The sequence below is a fragment of the Rhipicephalus microplus genome, chromosome 2 (assembly GCF_043290135.1).
Source record: "Rhipicephalus microplus isolate Deutch F79 chromosome 2, USDA_Rmic, whole genome shotgun sequence".
NCBI classification, from domain to species: Eukaryota; Metazoa; Arthropoda; class Arachnida; order Ixodida; family Ixodidae; genus Rhipicephalus; species Rhipicephalus microplus.
The window spans coordinates 254,275,589-254,282,822 of NC_134701.1; positions in this window are offsets into that span (position 1 = coordinate 254,275,589).

Consider the following 7,234-nt stretch of genomic DNA (forward strand, 5'->3'; position numbering starts at 1 on the left):
GACGCTCCAGCTGAAAAGTCACAGCATGTGATAATCGCCGGGGACTTGAATTTAAATGGATGCACAGAAGCCATCAAAGAGAGGGTAAGAGGTGACAAAAGTGTTGCAGTAGGAGCGTTCCCAGGACGCAAGCTGGAAGCACATGAGGCAAGAAAGTGCAAAACTCAAAACTACAGCTGATAGACGAAACCTCGTGATAATTTCAGGCGGTTTAAACGATGTCTTAAATGAAGATACAGCAGGACTAGCAACCACACTGGCGAAAGGCGTCGATGACACGCGCGCCACTTCTCCCTCAGGCACAAGTAGTGATATGCACGATACCGGAGGTACCGGTGCGTGATAGCAACCTGCAAAGAGCGGTTGTCAACGCAAACCAAGAGATATGGCGAATGAGTCAAGAGAAAGGCTTTGAGATGATGGAGATAAACAGAGAGGTACATAGGTGGGGTGGTTTTCAACGAGACAGAATTCACTGTGATGGGCGGCTAGGTCATGAGGTGGGTTGGCGACTTTCAGGACGCGCAGTAGCTTTTTGAGGGGGCAAGCGGGCCCTTCGGGGTGCAGGATAGCTAGTAACAAGGGAAACAACCTGGGAGACTCTTTGACAGGTGGTATGGACAGATACGATACCAAAGTGGCACCAGTATCTAAGATAGGTAGAGTCCGGGGCATGAAGAGATGTAGGCACGAGGGCCGAGCCGATTCAGACATTGGGTATATTAGCATGCAGGGTGGCAGGAACAGGCTAAAGTGGGACGAGATAGAAGAACAGCTAAGGGAGGAGAGGCCGATGGTATACGGTTTTGTAGAAACACATCTTAGGGACATGGAACAACCTCCTAACAATCCGGACTACGTGTGGGAATATTGTAATAGAACTGAAGGCAGCAGAAAGGGGGGTGATATTGGGGCATTCATTCATAAAAGTACAGACTGGCAAAGGGTCAAGCAGGGATGCAAGGAACATTTATGGCTAAAAGGGAAAGTGGCAAGCAAATGACGCTTTTTGGTTTCGTGTACTTGTGGACAAGAGCAAAGGCCAGAGAGGAAAACCAGGCAATGGTAGAGTATATATCAAATGACATTCAGGAGGTAGGAGGAGAGTGCGAGATAATTATACTAGGAGATATGAATGCACACATAGAAGATATAGATGGGTATACCAACCCGACAGGCAAAATGATCATGGATATGTGTGAAAGGCTTGATTTGATCATTTGCAACAGTACCGAGAAGTGTGAAGGGCAAATAACATGGGAGGTAGGAAGGCTGCAGTCAACGATAGATTACGCACTGATGTCACATAGGATGCATGATAAGCTCAGGGGAATGCACATAGATGAAGGTGGCTCCAGAAGTCTGGGTTGTGATCACAAACGTATCAAGCTAAGTTTTGGAAGAGCAGTGAAAGTGGGAAGGAGACAAGGTGAGCAACTACAGGAAAATTTTTATTCAGAAAGGCAAATTGAAATAGCCACTAAACAAATTGAGAAAGTAATCACTGAGGATAATAAAACAGTGTGGACATACAGGAATCTAATTAGATTGTTTGAACTAGAGCTTGCTAAGGCACGTGTCAGGTCACCCCGGAAAAGAAGACACAAAGCCGAAAGTTGGTTGGATGAGGAAGTTAAGAGAGCCATAGCAAAACGTCAGGAAGCCTCTAGGGAACACAGACATGCTAAGCAGCGGGGTGAACCGACAGATGATGTTGAAAGAAAATGGGAAATCTTTCTAAGATGTAGAAGGGATGCATCCCTTCTGATCAATGAAAAGATTAGAAGAAAGGAAGATGAGTGGCTGGCAGAAGTTCACAAAAAAGACAGAAAGGCAGCTGCGAAATTTCGGAACCATCTAAACTCCCTAAGAAATTAGACGAGCCTAGAGCAGAGGTTTATAACTGCAGCTCAATGTGCTAGGCTAGAAGGGGACGAAGCTATTGAATATATAAGAACAAGGGTGACAGAAAAATTTCAACAAAGAAATGCTTTATGCACCACAATATACAAGGATGAATCAAGTGGTGCAATGGCTCCATTTTCACAACGAGAGTGGGAAAGGGCTGAGAAAAGGGTTCCTAGTAGTACATCAACAGGCCCAGATGGCATTCCAATTATGCTGATAAACCCATTAGGTCCGAAGTCTAGGCAGACTTTGAGAGAGGCAGTGAGCAAAATAATAATCGATGGTGAAGTTCCCGATGGATGGAAACTTAGCAAGATGAGCATGATCTATAAAGTAAAGGGGGACAAAGCTGACACGAACAACTACCGTGCTATAACAGTGACATCAGTGGTCTACAGGCTGGCGATGCAGATTATAAAGGAAAGACTGCAAGCATGGATAGAGGATGAGGGGGTGCTGGGGGAACTGCAGAATGGGTTTCGAAAACACAGGAGGTTGGAAGACAACCTGTTCTCACTGACGCAGTGCATCGAAATAGCAGAAAACGAGCACAGGCCCCTGTGGCTAGCATTTTTGGCTATCAAGGGAGCGTACGATAGCGTGGTTCAAGAGAAATTGTGGGGAATACTGGACACACTAGGCGTGGAAGATGTAGTCACTAATCTTTTAAAGGATATCTATAAATGTAACAATGTAGTTATAAAGTGGGAAAAACAGGTATTCAAGCCTGCGTAGCTAAAACGGGGGCTTAGGCAGGGGTGTACCCTGTCACTGTTATTAATCATGATGTACTTACAAAAATTAGAGGCCAAATCAGAAGAAAGTGGACTGGGCTTCAACCTCTCTTTCGTCAAACAAGGAAAACTCATTGAACTGGCACTACCAGCATTGATGTACGCAGATGATGTAGTGCTAATGGCCGACAACAAGGAATATTTGCAGAGATTGGTGAAAATCAGCGGTAATGAGGGAGATAGGTCAGATTTCAGATTCAGTAAGGAAAAATCAGCAGTCATTATTTTTAATGACAATGAAGGTAGTGAGCTTAGAATACAGGAGGTCGCGTTAGAGATAACAGATAAATACAAATATCTGGGCATATGAATAAGCAATGCGGCAGAGTACCTAAGGGAACACGAAATATACGTCACGACTAAAGGTAACAGGAATGCAGTGGTAATGAAAAACAGGGCACTGTGAAATTACAACAGGTATGATGTTGTGAGAGGAATGTGGAAAGGGGTCATGGTTTCTAGTCTGACGTTCGGCAATGCGGTATTGTGCATGAGATCAGAAGTTCAAGCAAGATTAGAAATTAAGCACCGTGAAATAGGTAGGGTTGCCGTAGGAGCTCACGGGAATACACCATATCAGGGAGTAAAAGATAATATGGTATGGACATCATTTGAGGGCAGGGACGCTAGCAGCAAGGTAAAATTTGAGAAGCGATTGAGAGAAATGGGGGAGGAGCGTTGGGCTAGGAAGGTATTCAGCTACTTGTACATGAAGAATGTCGATACAAAATGGAGGAAGAGAACCAGAAAATTGACTGGTAAATACTTAGAAAACAGCAGGGGGCCAAACAAAAAAGAATTATCAGTTAAGAAGAAGGTGAAGGAAGCTGAGACCGATATGTGGATAATTGGCATGATTAAGAAGTCCGCACTAAAGATCTATCGAACTTTTAAGCAGGAAATTGCCAAGGAAAGTATCTGTGATAATACTCGGGGTAGTTCTCTACTGTTTGAGGCCATGACGGGAGTATTGTGAACGAAGACATATCGGGCCAAATACGAATGGGTAGACACGGTATGCAGTGCGTGTTGAGAGGAAGAAGAAACTGCCGAACACTTTAAAATGTTCTGTAAAGGGCTTCACCCTATAGTTCAGGATGATGGCGCAGAGTTTTTCAAAGCACTGGGGTTTAGGTACAGAGATGGCAAAATAGACTTTAAGTGGGTAGAATTAACTAGAAGGAGGTTATCTGATTGGTGGCTAAAGTCAAGGCACGAGTGAAAATTAAACCCTTCACTGTAAAGTACTAATCCTCAACCTCACTATTTAAAGGAAAAAAATAAATATAGTTTATGGTTCATTAAGTATTACGGCCTGGTGGCGCTAGCCACCGCCCGATCTAAAGGGTACAGCCACATCCATCCATCCATCCATCCATCCATCCATCCATCCATCCATCCATCCATCCATCCATCCATCCATCCATGCGTCCATGCGTCCATGCGTCCGTCCGTCCATGCGTCCATGCGTCCGTCCGTCCGTCCATCCGTCCATCCGTCCATGCGTCCGTCCGTCCGTCCGTCCATGTCTCATTTGAACCACTTGAGAGTGTTTCAGACAGAAGTCCACATTAACACTCCCTCAGGAGTGTTAACGTGATCCATCAGATAAGAGTCTTTACACTCTACCTAAGAGTGTCAAGGTGCTCTTCAAAAGCGCGCAGGCTCAGACACCCCAGGGGAGTTCATGTATCTCTTCGAAGAGCTTCGTATACAACCACAACACTTTAAGAACACTCTCACAATTTTTTCTTTCTTATAGTGAAGCAGCCACACATTGCGTCTGCTGGCCTTCACATACCTTCGTGCAGCCTTTGTCTACTTTATTTGTTCCTGGAGTCGCGACTGATTTCTGAAGAAGCCACCAGAGGAGATGCGGAGGAGGAAATATAAGAAAGAAACATTGTTTCTTTTGTGCCATCCTCGCCGCAACGACCGCCCAAGATGAAACGCACAATCGTTTACCGCTGTACGGCTACGAGTGCATTGGGGATGCTGTTGCGTGAAACACGACGGGTATTTGTAAAGACTGGGGTCCTAATTGCGGCCTCGCCGTATGCCCGAGCGTGCTGTACTAGCGCGCCAGCGAAACAGTGCTGCACTCGAAGGTTACCAATGACAATGCAACCGCGTTCATTTTCGCGCCGCTTATGCATTTTTCAACAGTAAACCTCGTCGCAACTTGTACAAGTGCAAGCGGAGAACACATAGAAGGCTCCGAGGCAATGGCCATGCTTTTCACTGTCGCACCTTTTTGGTCCGAGTGCAGCAAATGTTTTTTTTTCGTATTTTACTCAGGATTAAAGGGCGTTAAAAATTCGTTTGTGTACAGCTATCTTTTGTATACTATCCTTACGATAAGTTAGTGTTTACTAAGACACTGAATACTTACGTGCACATTACCACAAACGCGCTGCGTGTTCCAGTAGTTAAGGTGTTCGGCTGCCGAATCGGAGGTCGCGGGTTCGAATCCGGACCACGGCGGTTGCATTTCGATGGAGGCAAAAGGCTAGAAACCCACGTGCATGAATTTAGGCGCATAAATATCCTAGGTGGTCAAAATTTCCGGAGCCCTCTACTACGGCGTCTCTCGTTACAGTATCGTGGAAAGACAAGATAGGGGTAATAATTAGCTTTATGCAAGTGATTAGTTGGTGCAAGAGAACAGAGACGAAACCATTTCAGTGTGCTGACTTAATGACAATTTTGGCCGGTATTCTACATGTGTGTAGCTGGAAAATAGGATTATGGATTGGCGAAAATAGGCGACGATATTATTTCTTTTTCTGCCATTAAGCTCCCCAATGAATGATATTAGTGTGGGTTTACGAATTTCACGTTATATTAGCAGTATCAACATATATATGAATAAATCGTATTTCACAGAGGTATGTGAGAACTTTACATGATCTGTTGCTCACTATTTGTCGTATCAATTTTTATGAAACGCTTCACAAGGGCATGAGTAGAAGCAACTGTCAAAGGCTTAGACGTTACCAAGTCATGTGTCGAGCTTAGAAGGCTTCTGTGCAAGTGATATTTCATGTCATTTGTTGCTTCCAGCAGTTAGGTTTGCGGTAATATTATATTAATTCGTATCTCATAAAAGTAGGCCTCGCATAAATCGAATCAGTATTGATATAGATGTGCTCAGTATGTGTATATTAATCCAGGCCACCATATTCTCATTTCTATGAAGGCGAAACGCTAAAAACCCGTACACTGAGTATGTCAGTGCAAGTCAAAGATAGCCATGGACTCCGAGCGAATATTCTCATTGTCGAAGTGACTAGAAACATGGCCATCAGGGATGAACCACATAGCCATGAAAGTACTTCAGCATTTAAGACACCAATATTTGTGATAATTGCCATAGAACAAACTGAACTGAAAGTGTTCACTGCTACTACACGTGTGCTCTTTTAAAACGAGACTTTTTGATATTGTGGGATGCAGGACGGTATATGTGTGTATAAATTCTCCTTAGTAATTTATTACTATAAAAATATTATGAAAAGGGGTACCCATCGCCAAAATAAGGTGATAGCTCATCCATTTGTTTTCTATTAATAAAGAAAAACCGGATGGTCTAAGTATTTACAACTTCTGATGATGTGTGCCTCACATTGATATCGTAGAAATGGCACGCATAACACCGGAAATAATTACTGAATTTTCGATAGAGGCGAAAATGCTGTAGGCTCGTGTGCTGAGATTTGGGTGCACTTTAAAAAAAACCCAGGTGGTTGAAATTTTCGGAGCCCTCCACGACGACGCCTCTCATATACATATGGTGGTTTTAGCACGTCCAACCCCACATATCATCAAATAATTACTAAGGTGTTTATATGCAGCTCGGCTAAAACTGCCTTTACTTATTGCCAGCTCCAGCGTTCACGAGTGTTATCTCGATATTGTATCCATAACTCGGCTGTCTACCCTAGAAAAAAAAATGCCGACTGATCACAGGTACCTTGCAAATCGACGTTATGCAAAACAGGTGGAGGAAAGCAGAGCGTCTCACAATTTTTCTTTATAAAGTGACACGTCATGAAATGACACCTAACTTAATTACGAATGCTGCACGAACAAATATATGTTGAAGAATTGCAGATGTTTATATAACTGGTTGTTTGCACATGCGCGACGATGCCAACAAAAACATGAGTATTAGCAACACCAGAAGCGATAAGCTGATATGAAGCACTGGTGCTCGCGAAGATGGTAGCCCTGGACACTGCTACATAAATCAACTTCAGCGCATGAACTCTAACTACAGGTGACGTTAACCTGACGTGAAGGCTGCGCCGTAGGGTACACGTGTAATGTTTATAAAATTGAATAACTCAGCACTGCAACCACAATTGAAGTTTCACGAAGATTAGGGTCGATTTGAATAGTAGTTCCGAGACCTGGCGTGGCTCTGCGGTAGAATGCTTGATCGCCACGCAGAATGCTTGTGTTTGATTCCTGCTGGAATTGCCACATTTATTCTTTGCATTCGTCGGGTCAATACTGCCGATATCAGATTT